We start from the raw sequence: 18,380 nt of genomic DNA on the forward strand, positions 1-18,380 counted from the left end.
GTTCCTTTAATTTCCCTATAACACTATTTAGACAGAAGAGTATATTTATAGTTACGATAATGCTTGTAAAATACATTACATGTTTTTGATCAATTGGGCTGCATTTCATGAAAGCTATGACATTACTGAATTTAAGATTTCATAAGAACTTTTATTTGGATTTTTTTCCTTGAGAGACTTGGGTTTTAAAGTTTATTACTTTGATTTAGATTCCCAAGACAAGAGTATCTCAATGAAAGACAAGCAAAATAAATGAATAACCTCAGTGACATTTTATAATTGTATTTGTCAAGGCCTCTTATCATTGATTAAATGGAATAATGTTAATGTAATTGGCAATATGTCTTAAATGAATATGCCTTACCCAACCCCTTCCCTAATTTCATTGCTAAAGTTGAATGGTAAATGGTTAAACTTCAAATGTAAATAATTGTTTTTTTATGGGATTGTGCATTAAAGAATGGAGATGAGAACAATGTATTTCTCACAAGCATTGTTTCCCCTTTCCATCCTAAGTCTTCCCTAAGCTTATTTATTCATTAAATTTTTATCCCACCTTTATTAAGTAATACAAGATGACAAATAGACATAATATTCCTTCTTCCTATTCTTTCCCCAACAACAATCCTATGTAGTGAGTTGGCCTGAGTGAGATTGACTGGCCTAAAGTCCCCAGCTGATTTCATACCTAGAACTCACAAATCTTCTGGTTTCTAGGCCAGCACTTTAATCACTACAGCATGAAAAGGAATCCAAGAAAATGGCCTTTATTCTCCTTCCAATGACATCACTGATTGGTTTCTTATAGTCCCTGGAAGGTTAGGCAGTTCCAGTTCTTAACAACTTCAGCATTGCCTCCCTGATCTTAAGCATAGGCAACTAGTTTTCAGGTTTTAGGTAAACAGTTAATGAGATTGGTTGGGCTTTGCATATTTTGCAAGCTCAGATATTTTGAATTGTAACCTTGTAGCTTATTTATTTACTTGTTAATAAGCAGTTTTAACTGGATGGCATGGTGATAGTAATATGTCTTAAATATTAAATTCTGGCTTTCACACATTGACTAACCTAGAATGTGATTTGGTTTGGTTTGTCTCAATCTCTTGATCCCAGTTTAAAAACTGGGGGTATTTTTTTTTCCAGAAATCACAAGCGAATGCAGGTGTCAATATCTTGGATTAATTTATAGTTAATCAAGTTTTAAGTTGAGTTACTACTGGAGGAATGTAGACTGGCCCAAATTACAATATCACAGTATAATAATTAAAACAATTCTGTTTGCAATTTGATTCAGATACATTAAGGTGACCAACTTTTTTACAATGAAAAGGAGGACACAAATAAACTGAAGAAAAAAAATATTGTAAAAGCTGGCTTGGCCCATGGAAGGTCAACTGCCCACCGTCCCCCCGCCCGCAGCTGTCCCGCCAGTACCGCTGCCCTGCCATGTAGAATGGGCCCCACAGCTCCCAAAGCACCAGCCATGCCGGCTCCGGCCCTGGGGGGCAGCCCGCTGTCAACACACCCCACCTGCAGCTGCCCTGCCAGCATCACCGCCCACCCTGTGCAGCCCCATGTAGAGAGGGCCCCACGGCTCCTACAGCATGGGGGGCAGTCGGCCACTGTCGCCCCTCACACCCCCGCCCGCAGCACCCCCGCCACCCCTGCCTATTGCACCCACAGCCATTATTGCCCTAGCAGAACCGAAGATCAAGAGAAATGTATTGCTCCAGTCTCCTTCAGGTATCTTCGGAACTAACTAGGAGATGGTGTAGTTGGGTAGCAGGAAGGGGTGCTAAGTTCCTGCCAATTCCCCTTCACTGCAGACATCTTGCATGTGCAAAGTTTGCCGTCTGGGTATTTTGGCGCGCTCAGCAGCAATTCCTATTGGCTTTCGAAAGCCAATAGGGGGAATAGCACAGCTCATGCAAAAGTTGAAAAAAAAAAACCATCAAAAAAGGTGCCGGAACACTGTTCTGAGTGTTCTATGAGAAAAAAAAAAGCCCTGCAGATAAGTCTTCAAATATCAGAAAGGAGGACATGTAGGAGGACACTTTTTGAGGGAGGACAGAACTTACAAAAGGAGGACTGTCCTCCCTAAAGGAGGACGGTTGGTCACCTTAGATACATTAGCATTTAAAACTCATAAATTGTTGTGAATAATGGTATGTATTTGGAATGATTTTAGAGTTTAATACCGTTTCCCTGAAAGTAAGGCCTAGCCCAAAAATAAGCCCTAGTTTAAAAATCAAGCTAGGGCGGGTGTGTGTGGATCTGCCCCACATGTCCCCGCACTCACTTACCTTGCAGCTAGGCCTCTCCTTGCTGGCCCACTTCTTCTGAGGCATCTTCTGCAGCCAGGCCAGCGTTTCTCAGTCACAGGCTTTCTGGAAGGCTTCTGTAGCCAAGAACCAAGCTATGGATTCAGTTCATAGCTTGGTTCTGCAAGACATCTGCAACCGAGGACTGAATTGAATCCATAACTCGATACTCGGCTGCAGAGGCCTTCCAGAAAGGCCTGACTACAAAATACAGGCTGGAATGCAGCTGCAGAATGAAGCTACACCTTCAGTCCAAGAAGAAGTGGACCTGCTGGGTGGGGCTGTTGGTGCCGGAGGCAAGTAAGACATCCCCCAAAAGTAAGACCTGGTGCTTCTTTTAGAGGCAAAAAAAATAAGACCCGGTCTTATTTTTGGGGAAACACAGGTAAATAGAGTACTGCTTTTGAAGAGTGTTACTAGATGCATTAATTATGGAATGGGTGCTTGGAATGTTAACAAATCAATGGGTTAAGAATTAAAAAAACCATGAAATATGTTTATGATATTATGATGATTAATTCAAAAGTATTTTTCACATTTATTAAACACCTTAGAGGATTTTTTAAAAAAAGGACTGTCACCGTTACCCTGGACGTATAGAATAGGCACGGGGACACTTACAATATGCATGTATCCTGCTATTGCTCCATTGTCATTTAATATCTGTAAGTCTGACACTATGGTATTACAAATGAATGAAGTGGGAATGGGATTCTTAAGTGTGTGTAATTAAAAAAAGGGATGGAAGCAGAAATTATTGGTTTCTGGTTAAATGTGGCTTGAAAATGAAAAACTACCAAGAAAGAAGTAGGTGGAGGCAGCGTGGCCAAACAGAGAAAGAGAAAAAAAAACAATCCGATTTCAAAACAAATATATGAAAGAAGGGTGAAAGGAATGGAAGGAGGAGGAACTATGAAGCAGTGTATGAATGTGTTGGATGAAAAAAATGAATTGTGGAAAATGAAAAATGTTGATATAAATTAGATTTAATCCATTTCCTTTCTTTTTTTCTTTTTTAATTTCTTCCACTCGCTATTTCCTATTCTTTTTCTGTCCTCTGCATTATGTTGCTTATCTAAAAGAGAGTAGCACGATGAATAAGTATGTAGGCAACAAAAAATAAAAGGGATATTTATCATATTTCTAGGCTTCTTTCTTTTTGAAATATATTACAGAGGACCATGGGCTTGGCTAAAATAAAATAATAAAATAAAAAAATCCTTGCCAGGGAGACCAGCTAACATCCCCCTACTCTGTTTCACCATACTGGATTTCTGTACCTTTACTTGCAAATCTTATAAAAAATCCATTCTGCCTCGTTTCCTCACTGCAAGCAAGCCCTGCCTGATTGGTAAAGTTGAATATGCCACCTTTTCCTCCCTCTTTTTAAGAGAGTGGTGATGGACTGTGTATGTGTGAAACCCAGTTGCACTTCCCTTCTTCTTATCCAGAAGTCATCTTCTTCCCCTTCCTCATCTATCTGAGGTAGTATCCTATTGGAATGGTTTTCTGGCAGTGTTGCATTTCAGTGGGTCCTGAGTTGGTTACATTCAAAAGACTAACTGTTAGGTATGATTTGAAGAAACATTGTAGAGGATCGGATTAAAGGCCCTGCCTTGCTAGGTATTGCCACAATTTTATACTCTCAACGTACACTCCCCCCACCCAAACCTTCGGGAAACACAAGCAAAGGGAGGGATAAATCCGAGATATCGGCATCCAACCGTCCTTCGACCCCGCCCCTTGTCTGTGACCGACATTTTCTCGACCAACAACGTCTGACCCTGTCCTCTGCGAAGCCAATGAGAAGGGAGGAGGGCGGAAGACTTCCCACACCCACTTCAAGGCTGGTTGAGCTGTGCAGGTAGGTGTTGGGGGTTTGGGAGTATCTTCTCCAGCTGGTGCAAATAGGAGGGAGCAAAAACAGGGGCGATTAAAAGGGTGAGTGGGGGGGGGGGGAGGCAGGTGAAGAGGTGGGAATGGGGGAAAATGGGGTGGGGGCGTAACGTTGCAGATGCATGCTGCCGAGGAGGAATGTAGCTGGAAAACGGACCCCCCCCCCGTATCCCATCCACGCACACACATGTACACTCCTTTCCTGCCATAGATTGCAGGCCGAGTAACTGAAAGCCCCGTTCTTTCAACTTTGATTGAGCGGGAGGAAAATGGGGAAAGAAAAGACGACGCTAAGCTAAGCTTTTTCAACTGCTGTAGCAGAGATCGTCTGGACAGGCCAGGAGCGGGAGGGAGGAGGAGGAACGGAGTTGAGACCGAATCAAGGTTATTATGGTTAGAAGAATACCTCCGTAGAACACCTCAGAAGTGAATTTGGGCTGTCAAAAATTCAAGGGATCGGAACTTTGGAAGTTATAATCTTTGATTTGCGAAAAGCAAAACAATCGTATCAGCCTCTGTCCCTCCGCCCACCCACATATACGGTCTACAGTATCGGTACGGGCAAGTGAAAATGATGGCGAGGCAAGCAGGCCCAAGCAGTCCCCTCAGGGAATCTCTAGAAGCGAGGATTATCTAAAGGCAATGCTGAATTTTTGGACTGGGCTGAGTTTTTTTTTGAGTCGGGATTATAGATTTTTTTTCCTTACCACAGCAGTGCCCGTAAGAGTCATAGAGCATATACAGAGTGACAGAATTCCTTTGTACATATTTCCTCAGAAATATAAGTTATATGGGGCTTGCTATTAGTTAAAAGATAAGAATTGTGGTAAGTTTCCTTCTCTACTGACCAAGTGCAGACGTCCCTAGTGTAGGGATAGGGCCTCAGAATCCTGACTCTTGCTGATGATATTGCTGGAATACTTAGTTTTTCAAAAAGTCCTATTTGTGGGCATTTAAACAGGAGTTCTAACTGAAGTATAGTAAAAAGGATGCTTCATGCCAGAAGCAAAAAGGAAAGCAGAGAAAACTTGGGTCTAGTATTAGAATATGATCCCTAACATTCATAAGTTGACTGGAGATGATAAATGTCAGATAGGGGAAGGTATAGAACTACTATAAAAAGATGGGATTAGCTGTTATCTTTTTGTTGTGATTGGGCTGTATTGAAATACCACTAAAAATCAAAATAACCCATATATTTAAAATTAGGTAAGTTTGATTGCTTTAAGTGTCTGATCAGTATGTGTATTTGCATACTTCACTGATTGTGTATATTATGTATATGTGTAAACAGTTTTTGAAAGAAAATGACAATGCATATTTTTAAAGAAATTTGTTGGAAAACAGAATGAAAATATTAGTCAAATGAAAATTCAGCTATACAGCTATAAATAACTTAAAAACAGCTAAAAGAACAGTCTATTTGCTGCTAGTGTTATAGGACTTATTTAATAAAAGTGCATAAGATTGCAATTTAAAAGTACTGATTTGTAGAATCAAACCTTATTTATTATATATCTGCTCCTAATTTAGTAATATTCAAGGGAAGGTGAATTTTGTTATACTGTCAAAGTGATCTGTCCCTTGGATGCAAAAATTTTGGATTTACTGCACACTAAGAGAAAAGGGCAACAAATGCATAAGCATTTTGAACAAATATACATTATCTACAACAGTAGTAGGTGAAAAAAGTATCAAAATATTTTTAAATACTTACAAATTGTTACATGTGTATGTATGTATGTGTGTGTGTATATATATGTATATGTATATTTTTACCTTGAATGTACACCCTGTCAGCCCAAATATGGGAGAAAGAAATCTTTCTTTTTCTTTTTCTTTTGCCTGTATCAAAAAAAAAAAAAAAAAGAAAGAAGATTTCTTTCTCCCATATTTGGGCTGACAGGGTGTACATTCAAGGTAAAAATCTCCTCCCCCTGTCTCTCTCCTGATAGCTAACAGAGTGGGAGAGAGCCTGTGGCTTAGAGGTTATGACAACTGCCTAACATGCAGATAAGCCCAGGTTCGAATCTCAGAAGAGTAAGTCTGGCTGAAGAGAGTTAACGGAACTCGAAATAGCTATACCAGTTCTCTCTTTATTCTTTGTTAGCAACCTAAAAATGTATATGTATATGTATATATATGAAAAAAAATATAAAGAGGCCAGAAACAATTTAAAGGAGGACTGTGTATAAACCATGATTGAATTCTTGGTGTAGCTTTCTCACATGGGTATGGGTATCTTTTTTTATGCTAATCTTATGGAATGCTGATAATGTATTTGATACCAGTTTCTTATAATGTCCTTGGATGTTTTATTTCTTATTTAAAAATATTTATGAAATAAGGCTGGGAATGCAAGAAATATAAATACCAAGGCTATACATTCATTATATATTTTGTACTTTAGTTTAGTTAATTTTTTTTACTACATTTCAAATATTTTGGTCCCAGAGGTAAGGGCACTTGATTCATTAAATAGTTTAATTTTATATAATACAATCTATTATTAGGAAAAGTTATTTTGCCAAGTTATTTGGACATTAACATTTCTGACTCCATTTTCAAGTTAGAATAAAAACAACTTTCTAAAATATAAAACAACTATCAAGAATAAACTACATGCATCAGCAAAAGATAAAGGTTATTACTATATTGATATTGATTTCACTGAAAAATAATACTTAATATTGTATGTATTTCTTACTGTTTGAAGAAAAGCATACAGTAGATTCATTATTCAAGCAAATTATATACTAACCTTGGATAAAGTTAGAAAATAAACTCATCTGTTGCAATTGACTTCCATAATTCCTAATAAGAATTATTAAGAGAGCTTCCAGAGTTTAAATACAATATTTGAATTTGCAGAAAAGGAGGAACTATTGCAGTACCAATGGAGGATGTTGAAATGGCTACAACCAAAAATGTTCTACTGTCACTTTCTGTCAGGTTATTGATAGAGAGGAAAAATGATGCCTAAAGCTTAATTTTATTAAGGTACTAACATTATGAAACATTTCATCTCTAATAAATGGAAATAAGATGCAGTGGAGTTTATGTAACTGGAATATTTATATGTATAGTAGCTAAAGATCAAATTTCTCAAAGCGAACTATAGCATAGATATAAATTATTATTTTAACTGGATTTCTTATTTGAAGTTATATAGCTTTTCTTTCAAGACAATATAACTAATTTGAGAAAATCAGACTTCTGTAAGCAGATTGTATGAATACAGAAACTTGTAATGGATCCAAGAGTTAATACTCCACGTGTAATCTTTTGTGTCTTACACTATTAAGCACTTCAGGTTCTTGAGATGGTTACTGTAGAAGGGACAATGTTGGAAGTAAGGATGCAGACTCATGTTTCTACTGTGTCTTTCTAGAAAAGGAGTTTTATATTTTTGGCTTCGTTAAATAATGAAAAAGAGTGATTTTTAGACTGTATTTAGATAACATAATCTTCCCTAAAATAGTTTCCAAACTACAGCATGAAATCAGGTATCTGATTTTTTACTCCAACTTCTTATAATAAGTAATAGTCTTTAAGCTCAAATCACTAGCAAGTTACAGCTGTATTCTGTCTTGCTTGTGTGTTTGATCAAAAGGGAGGTGCACTAAATGCACAGTGAATTGGAGATATATCCGGGGTATGAAAATAACTCCCAAGAAGAAGGTAAAGTCTGATGTTAAACAGTTGGGATAAATTTCTGCCTGACAGAACAACAGTGATTACTGGTTGGCAGAAAAAATATGGAAAAGTGGAGGGATCAGAGCTGGCTCTATCATTAAGCAAAATGAGAGCTGTTGGATGGTATGGAACAAAAATGATTAGAGTTATGATTACCATATGAAGTGTACAGACATTTCTATTATCCTCAGTTGTGGAAACTATTACCAACTGTGAAGTCAGATTTAGCTGCTAACCTCATCAATATATAGAATGGAGGGGCAGCTATTTTGTTCTTTACCTCAGTCCTCTCCAGGGAATAAATGATGCTGGCCTACATATGTGTGCACACATGCGCGTGCACACACGACTTAGGGAATAAACTGAATTTGTAAAATATATTAAATTGTAGACTATGATTTTAATTGCCACACTAGTTGAGTTTGGACAACATATTAATATATTATATTTTGGGTTGGCATTTATGGACTAAACAAATGCATGTTTGTTAATTCATTTCATAGTTTTGCCTTTTTAAAAAAATTGTTAAAGATAATAGCGCTGCAATATATGCTCTGTGCAGTCCATTTATTTCTACTAACAAAAAGTTTTCTGTTACAGAGAAACTATTATTCCTTCTCAGAACTGGAGACATCTACAGAGATATTCATACTTTTTAGAAGTTAAACTTTTCTTTCTGGAATTTCTTGGACATTTTGAACAAAATGGATTTTGCAGCAGTGTTCTCTAAGGTAAGTTTGTAATGCTTCTGTGTTTATTAGTAACTAACATGTTATCTAGCAGAAAGTTAATTTGAATCAAGATCTTGTCCCTGAGTTGTCTTGAATTAACTGTTGAAGGGTGAAATTAATGTTTTTTAATAATGAATCTTGTGGTTAACAGTTACTATCTGTACTCCAAGTGGTGCCTAATTTCAGTACAAACTACATCTTTTAATCAGGGAAATATAACGTAGTCTGTTTTAGAAGTTGATTATATTTTGGGAATTCTTTTCTCTACATTTAGGTAGCTGGAATACTTTAAATTGTGATTCCATTTTAGTGCAGTCACTGTTGAAAACCCTAGATTTTCACTGATTTTTATTGTGTAAATCAACTACTGAATTAAAAATTTGGCCTAATAATCATGCATATTTGTATTAATATTTATGTTATTGTGCACTTTGCCACAGACTGCTTACCTTTGAAAATATGTTGATATCTACAAGTAGGAGGCATTGTAGTAGAACACTATTTCCATGGCAAAAATCCAAAACTGTTGCAGAAATTGCAGTTACTCACATTTTAAAAAGATACTTTGTGGATTTTGATATAATGCAGGAATATGTTAGTGACTGTGTAGAATTCTGGTATTATGAATTGTGTACTCATGTTCTTCAGATTTTGGAACATGGACATTCTAATCTTGACTGTTTTGTATTAGTTTTGCTAATGTTTATATCTGAGGGAAATATGATTCTGATGTTTCAGGACAATCTTTTGATTGTAAATCTCACACTGTAGATTATGACTGACTTCTTTTTCTGTTACAAGGAATAGGAAAAATTAGTAGATATTCATATAGTACAGTATTGCACTAAACTGGGGATTTTCAAAGTGTAGTTTGCAATTTCATAAATAGTCATAAGGAAAATTTATTGATGGGTATGGATTTGGATGGGTTTGTCCTGATAGAGAAAGATTCTGCTAAAGCTCACTCTAACTATACCTGGACAATTCAACAGTTCTGGTTTTGACATGCACCACATTCCGAAAGCTGAATTGGTATCAGAACTTACTCTTGCTCTGTTGAACAAGTTGACAGCAAAGTCAAGATGTTCTATAATTGCTGCTCTAATATGCAATTTTTTATTAAAAATAAATGTGGCGCAAGAAATGAGATTGCTGGCTCAAAAATAAAACCCAGATTTTAGGAATTATACCAAACTAAAGGAATTCATTCTTCCTATTATATAGAGGTTTTTTCATTGTTTATTTCCAGTGACAGTATTACAAAGTTGTAAGGGTCCTCCTATTCTTTCTAAATTTATTGGCACCTATCTCTATGAGGTTTTTTTTTAGTCAATATATGAAGTAAAATGTATTTATTATGACAGGTATATTTATTTCCCAAATCTAACCCCAGTGAAATGGTACCATCATGTTTGAGAATATCAGATTGAACAATACTGGAATTTGAATGATTTTGTCCTTGCAGGTTATATTAAGCCAGCCTAGTTTTCATTACTGTACTTAATAAAGAAACCATACACAGACATGGTTCACATGACATACCAAATCATGGTTTCTTGTTCTGTCTTGTTTGTTAGCATAGTTCAGATTTACAGAACAAAAAACAAAAACAAGACTGTGTGAAAGTGAGCAAAAGCTAAAGCTGCTACATTAAAGAGTATCTAGCATTCTAGATCCAGAAATATGGTATATGTCAATGGTGGCGAGCCTATGGCATGGGTGCCAGAAGTGGAACTCAGAGCCCTCTCTATGGCATGCACACCGTCGCCCCAGTCCTAGGCCTTCAGCTGGATTTATAAAACCTTTTCGCTTTAGGCCTGTGCCGCCATGTGCAAAAAAAAAAAAAAAAAAAGGTTCAATCAGTCAATTTCAACTTCTTGCAGGGAAAAAAGATCTTGCAAAGTTGGAATTGATTGATTGAACTTTTTAGTCCCACCCAGTCTGCCATTACCACTGCAGCCACACCCAGGCAATGGGCCACACCCACCCAATGGCCACACCCACTTGGCACTTGACGATGCATAAATGGGTTTTGGGTTGCAGTTTGGGCACTCGGTCTCTAAAAGGTTCGCTATCACTGGTATATGTTAACTCATTGCTTAAGATGACTTTAGAAAGACAGGTTTTTTTATGCCTCGAGAGAAGTATACAGTAAGTTATCTATTAAGTAACTGCTTCTTAGGAGACTTTAGCATCATTCAGTTTAATTCCAGCTGTTGGTTTATCTGTTGCCTAGTCACAAAAGTAGTGCAGCTCTATTTAAAGTGCAAATCTGCTAGAACAATGGTGGCGAACCTTTTAGAGACCGAGTGCCCAAACTGCAACCCAAAACCCACTTATGCATTGCTGGGTGCCGAGTGGGTGTGGCCACCAAGTGGGCATGGCTACCAAGCTGTCGGCTCGTGCTCGCTCATTCGCTCACTGTCCGCTCCGACTCATGCTCACTCTCAAGCTGTCTGCAGCAAATGCTGCTTCCGTAGAAAATTGCTCCTTTTATAGCCTCTCGCCTATTCCCAGACTGTGCATGCTCGGAGAGGAGGAGGGAGCAGCTCGGCCCAGCAATGGCTCGCGTGCCACCAGAGACGGCTCCGTGTGCCGCCTGTGGCACGCATGCCATAGGTTCGCCACCACGGTGCTAGAACTTGCAACCCTAAATGTGGAAAGTAAGCTGCCTGAGAAAATAAAGAAGAGTCACATCTGAGCCAGAATTTTGTTGTTTTCCAAATGTGGATATTTTTCTCCAATAACATTCCAAAGGGCATTCTCCCTATCTCCTGAGATTATCAAACATTGCTTAATGCTAAAACAGGATCAGGTATTTTGTGGTCTTAAGGCTCCTACCCACATCTCCAGACAAACTTCCTCATAGTCAAGATGTATCATATCAAAACCAGACCTTAGACCATTTCTTGATAGTAACAATACAGTATTAGTCAAATAGTCTAAGCCAGCAATTACTTTTTGCTCACTTAGCCTTTTGGGAGGACCTCTTTCTTCCGCTTTATACTATAGAGCACAGATGTCTAAGCTTGGCAACTTGAAGACTTGTGGACTTCCAGAATTCTGCAGCCAGCCATTCTGGAAATTGATGTCCACAAATCTTAAAGTTTCCAAGGTTGAATAGGTAAACAATAAAACACTCCGCTAGAGTGTTTTATTGTTCATCTATCATGCTGTCTCTTTGTACCATACTTGGGACTTTTTATATTGTATTCTGTCTTCTCTCTTCTAATCCTCTATGTAAAAAATTAATAATTAGCTAAGGGATATCATAGAATACAACATCCAATGAAAATTGAAAGTACTCTCATAAATGTCTATATAACACCTAACTTTGACATGCTGCGTTCCTCCATCCCCAACCAGCTCTGTGTGATTGTGTATATATACACATAAATATGCCTGCACACATATCTGACAAAGTATGCTATGTACCTCATTAAGTGGACTACAATCCCAGAAAGCTCATGCATAATAAATGGGTTTTAAGATGAACAAAGGTTTTCTTGTTTTTGCTCCAAAAAGTTAACTAGCAATCTGTCTAAAAATTGTTGCAGTTGCAGGTTGAATGTAACTTTATGAATTTATTTATAGTATGACAAAGTTTTTGTAACAATTTTAATATTACAAGAAAAAAAGGATTCAATAGATATTGCTTTTTTAAAAAAGAAAAGAAATGTTCTCTTCTGCATATGAAAAAAGGGAAGAAATATATGGTAGGTATCTGTCTTATCTATGGCAAAAAAAGATTTCAGCAGTGTTTAAAAAAGTGGGGTGGAAATTTAAGGAGGACTAAATTTAAGCAGGATGACATTTTAGGAGTCCCTGCTGTGTTTAAGTAACTGTAATGACCTGGTAATGGCCTGTTGATGGCGATACTGTCTGTGTACACAGCTGATGTCCTGTGGCGTACTACAATTCCCAGCAGGCTTTCAGGAACTGCATTGCTTTTCTTTTTCATTTTAGTTGCAGAGTGCTTGCTGTTTGCTAATTTAATTCACTAATGCTGGTGTTTTAGGAAAAGGATGGGAGGAGTTCAAGAGAAACTATTCCATCCATGGGTATCTGAAACTGTTTAATCTACAGCATTTAAAAGCAGCCCATGATTTTATTGCTGATTGCTGCTATTGGTCTGAGGCTAGCGTTTTTGAACTTGATACTCTGCAGATGGTTTGGATTAAACCTCTAGGTGGCATCCTACGTTCTTTATTACTTGGTTTGTTTAAAGCAAAACAAGCAAGATCTGGAAAATATTTGTGTTTATGTTATTACATCTAAATCTGTTGTATAATGAAGTTGATCATTTTATATATTTAAAAGACAATTAATAGTTTCATAAGTTTGGTGGGTCCCCAAAACATAGAGTTAGTTCAGCATCAGCAAATATTACATTCCAGTTGAGAAATTGGGCACTGTGTGGCAGTACTATGCAAGCCAATAACTGGATGGGACCATTTTCTATACACACTAATCAAATTAAAAATAAAAGGTTGAATTATATCGAATTATTTATACCATTGCTTCAACTTTGTCAGTATTGACTAGACTGAATGTTATAAGCTTTCCAAAATTCAGATAGGAGGCCACTGAGGATTGCTTAGGAATTGTACGGTACTTGTGATTTATGTAACAGCTATTGTAATCAATGAACAATGGTTCTTCATGATAGTCACTCTTCACTATTTTAGTGGCAGTGCTTCATCTCCCACTGCACACTTTTCCACTAGGACCTTGTTTGAGAAAGTTCGCCTCTTTGTTCGCTTTTAGAAATAGGATATCTCCTTCAAGGCACTAATGAAACCTATAATATATGTGCAGGGCTTCAGATTCAGAGGGAAAAAATGTGATTCAAAGGATGCACACTTATAAAAGATGGCTGCATTTTTCTTCAACTTGTGCACCTACATGATTACAGGAAAAGTATGTATTTGTATGTGTTTCATTGACTGGTCTTCTATGCATCCCTATCTGTGCTCCAAATCACATTTCTCTCACTGAATCCAAAGTTTTCCCCAGCATTACAATATCTATCTTTTTATTTTTCTGTCTCTCTATGTGTGTTTGTTCTATATTCTGCACCTTCTCTGAACACATTCTTGTTGCTTTTTCACAGCCTTCTTCCTATTAATAGAAGAGTGTTCCCCAACCTTTTCAGCTTTGCAGTCCAGTGAAGAGGGGGGAGAGGGGATGGTTTCCCGCAAGCAGGTACAGCTCTATTTACATGAGCTGCGGACATGCACATTGCACAAATGAAGCTCGCACACCTGCGCATGCCCACTGCTTGCGTGAGTGGGAATGCCTGTACGCTCACCTGCTACATCTGCATCCAAGTTCCGAAAAGCTCAAGGCTGGTAGAGTGCCGTGGCCAGAGGTTGGGGACCATGTAATAGAGTGAAAGTTTATTACTGAGCATGAAAATACTGGTTTTGCATAGGAGCCTGTGCATATTTATTCAATGTCCTGTTCCACTCTGGTAGTCCACAGACTCTAAAGCAGCTTATTTTAAAACAGCACTACTGTAACAACAATATAACTTAAAGCAATGGCACATCAAGGAAATTATGTTTTGCAACCGATAAAATATTTATGATATCTGAAAATTCTGGGCAAATACCAGACTTGGTCTACCTTAGAAAATAGAGAGAAATTGCTTGAGCAAGATGTTCAATAATTTTGGTGCCAATACAAAAAATTCCCTGTCCCTGGTCATAAATGTCTTATCTATTCTGAAAGAATAGATAAAGATTGTGAGGAATACCTTAATGCAGGGGTATCAAACTGCTGGCTCGTGGGACGGATGCGTCATGCAGAAACCGCGCCCACCCCATTCCCGGCACTGGGGAAAAAATCACAGTACGTCGTGACACGTCACGTGACGTTGCGAGATTGACACCCCTGCCTTAATGTGTCAGTATATATAAGAACATACACAAAGGAAGGAAAGTTAACAGTATTTTATTTGATATTTGGCTAAAAGCAGATAGTTTATCAAGGTATCAGAACAGAATAACAGAGGTGGAAGGGATCTTGGAAGTCTTCTGGTCCAACCCAGAAGCAAGAAACTCTAAACCATTTCAGACAAATGATTGTCCAATCTCTTCTTAAAAAGTTAAGAGTATTCTTTAAAAAAAGGTGATTCCTGATCAATATTATTGCAATTTGAAATTGCTTCTGTTTGATGTACAAGTAGTCCTCACTTATTGACCACATTTGGGACCAGCAATTCTATCACTGTGGCATGGTCGTAAAGTGAAATGACTGCACCCGACATGACACCAGTTTGTCTGTATTGGCTGTGGTCATTAAGTGAATCATTTGAGATTGTTAAGTATGACATGTAACTGACTTGTGACTTTCTTTTGGCTTCCCCATTGCTTTTGCTTGTTGGAAGCTGGTTGTGAATGTTGCAAATAAAAATCATGTGACTTTGAAATACTGCAACCATTGTAAATGTGTGTTGCTTATCAAGTGCCTGAATTGTGATTTCTCCAGTACAGGAGATGGAGAATCCACCGATGGGTTTTCTCTGTCTGCCTGCTCTTGAGACCAAGTAGTCAAATTTGACACGCCCCCCCCCCCTCTTGCCAGGGGATCCATTCTTAACTTGGTCTCAGCTCTTGAAGACTCGTGTTGGCTTGGCTCTCAGAGATTTCAGATTAGTCAGAGCAATTCATTGGTGGATTCACCCTAAATTATTGGCTATTTTAAATTGGCTACTTTCCCTTAACAATTTCCCCACAGGCATTGAGATCATTTGTGATCTCAAGTTATTTAAAAGGTGGGGTGTGGGGGGGGGAATTCCTCCAGCTTCCCATCCCTTTCCCAGGGCTCTGGTGGGGGGGGGGGAGAAGAAGGCATCAGCAGAAACTACTTGTTGTGTCTTTCTCCCCAGCTCCCAATGTTTTTTTCCCCAGTTTTGGGGGGGAAATAGCAAGCTCCAGACTCGGATTCAAAGTTGAATCCGAATCACCGGAGCTCGCTCCAGCAGCCCAGGGCAAACGCGGGCGCCATTTTGGTTGCCCCTGCAGACAAAGGAAGCTGAAAGAAAGCTGATTTTTTCGCCCAAATCAAGCCCCAGAGCGGCAAAATCGCAGCGCACACCCAGCGCTGCATCCACCACCACCCGGAACACCCAAAAACACGAAAAGGCCGTGGAGCCCGTTTTCAGAAGGAAACGTGCCGCTGCCGCCATTTTTCAAGCCGCAAAGGTAAACGGAGGCCTTTTTTTCCTTTTGGCAAGGCTCCTGGCAACTAGGCAGCTGGGGAGGGGGAATAGGCTCCGGAAGGTAGCTGACCCAGCATCGCACGAATCATCAGCGCCCCCCCAAAAAGCTGCGGATCCGTGGATACCACGTGAGGCCCTCTAGGCCACAGGAGGCCTTCTAGGCCCAAGAGGCCTACCTCGCTGTAGATGCGGCCTAGGGGGAGCCACGTAGTAGGCCAGGCACAGCAAGTCCTATAGCAGAGCATAGCATATATAAAAAAGCATAAGTCTATCAAATCAAATATAAATCGGGGGGGGGGGGAGCCTGTAACCTCCTTCAGTCTTGGTAGCCGCCATTTGATACCCTTTACTGACCACTTCAGGCCTTCAAACCTCCTCGAGGTTGCCCTGATTTTTTTGCCTTTTTCTTTTACTGGTGCACACTGCCTGGTCACCTAAGGCCTCCGGGCGGAGCCCAGAGAGTGGTTCCAAACGTGCCTTCGGTACCCGCCTCGCCTACCGTGACCGTAGCCCAGAGAGAATTTTTTATTGGGCGGGTGATCAGGGCGGCAGTCTCAGTATTTGCTCCAATCTCGCTTCCGCCAACTACTTGCCTGCCAGAGCTTTTTCTCAGCGCTTGTTCCTGAGATTACTCTAAAGGGATGGAGGGATCCTTGTTGCCTCAGTCCTTGGGCACGACCTCTCCACCTCCCAATTATGGCTGCAACGCTCCTTCTGGCCAGAAGGCGGCCGGCAAGTGCAAAACCAAGACCAAGCATATGCTTAAGAAGCCCTCCAAGTTGGCGGAAAAGCAAGCCAGCCGTAGGCACCAGGCCCTGGAGAAGGAGTTCTCCAGGACGCAGAGGCAGGCCCAATTGGATTTGGATCAAATGGCGACCACCGAGATGGAATTACCATTGGGCCCATTGACATCGACACAGGGCGTATGGTCCATTCCGGGATCTCCATCACCACTAGGCTCGTCCTGCACATCAGCCCAACAAACAACCACTGTCACAGGTACCCCTATCTTGTCACCCCCGACCACTGTTCTCAGGGGCCATGACATAGGGGATATTTTTTCAGACAGACGTCTGGAAGCCCTGTTAACCAAAGTGGTGGACCACGCTCTATCGCAGCGCTCGGTCCAACACGATCAGGGAGCCCACACCTCGACCACACCATCCCTTGAACTCCCCACAGAGATCCAGGCTACTCAGGAGCCTGCATCTCCAGCCCATTCCTCCATGAGCGGTTACTCCTCTCCTCAAGAGGAGGAGCCACTGGAAATCACCTTGTCTGAGGATAAGGAACTCCCCCTTGAACCATCCCCATTGGGAGGTCTATTTAATCCCAATCTATTTCTCACAATCCTTCGCAAGGCTACGTCCACTGCGAACATAGGGGCTGAACAGCTCCCTCAACCGCAGGTGACAACGGACACCACATCCAGGCCGATATTTTTTGCAAAGGTGACAACGGAACACCACGTGCCTTGTCCCGACATTTTCCTGCAAGAGATCAAGAAACAATGGACTTCCCTTTTTTCCCTGCCCTCGGTGAGTGGCACGGACAAGAGGATGTACAGCACATCCTCAGATCTCAAGGAGGCACTAGAGATTCCCAAGGTGGACGAAGCCTGGACCCCCTTGGTTTCCCAGACAGCGGTTATGGGGGACCTAATGGAGGTCCTCAAAGCTGATGACAAAAGGTGGGAGCATACCTTCCGCAAAACTCATCAGTCAGCGGCATGGGCCATCAAAGCGGCCACCTCGGCCTCCTTCTTTGTTCGGACTACCCTCCTGTGGTTACAACAACTACAGGCCAGGGTCCCGGCTGAGGACTTGCGGACTCACCAGGACCTGGCCAAGGTGGTGGCAGCCATGAAATATGCTGCGGACGCAACATTCCAATCGGCCATCTTCTCCTCTAGATCCATAGTGTCCAATATAATCACCAGAAGAATGCTATGGCTAAAACACTGGCAGGCTGACACCAAGACTAAGTGGCGCCTAGCGACCACCCCCTATTTAGGCGGCAATTTGTTTGGGGAGGCCCTGGCTCCTTACCTCGTCAAGAATAAGGACAAATGTAAGGTTATGGCTCACTTAAACAAAAAATCTGACAGACGTCCCGTGCCTTATTTTCAGAGGCAGCTCTTTCGCCAAACGATAACCGCGCCTCTCAATCAGAATGCAAAAACATACACGACCAGACAGGACAGACCGTACGACCGTCCCTATGACAGACCAGGGTTCAGGTCTAGGCAACAAAATCAGACTAAGCGGCCCTTTCGTGGAATGGGCCGTCCCTACCGGAAGAACAAATGACCCTTACCCCGACCTCCCCATTGGAGGAAGACTAGCCCATTTCTTCCATCAGTGGGAGCAAACCTCCACGGACAACTGGGTACTGCATACCATCCAGTCTGGGTTGTCCCTGGAGTTTCTAGTCACACCTCAAGACCGATTCAACATCTGCTCAGTTTCCAGGGACCCCATAAAACGCAGACTTATGCAGGAGGCCATCCAA

At 40.4% G+C, this 18,380-nt stretch overlaps 1 protein-coding gene across 2 annotated transcripts in view; it reads left to right on the forward strand.

Moving 5' to 3' along the window:
* Positions 1-4,203: 4,203 nt before the first annotated feature.
* The window catches only part of KANSL1 (KAT8 regulatory NSL complex subunit 1), a 186,090-nt gene continuing 171,913 nt past the window's right edge, over positions 4,204-18,380 (forward strand). The window contains exons 1-2 of one of the 2 annotated variants that reach the window (XM_039359028.1): positions 4,204-4,262; positions 8,514-8,644. The gene's annotated coding sequence lies outside the window, so the exon portion shown is untranslated. Of the gene's footprint in view, positions 4,263-6,915; positions 7,218-8,513; positions 8,645-18,380 lie in introns of those variants that run through there. The other variant, XM_039359027.1, reaches the window with a different exon arrangement.

This window comes from Crotalus tigris, unplaced genomic scaffold (assembly GCF_016545835.1).
Source record: "Crotalus tigris isolate CLP2741 ecotype Arizona unplaced genomic scaffold, ASM1654583v1 scf7180000019068.10715455, whole genome shotgun sequence".
Lineage (NCBI taxonomy): Eukaryota > Metazoa > Chordata > Lepidosauria > Squamata > Viperidae > Crotalus > Crotalus tigris.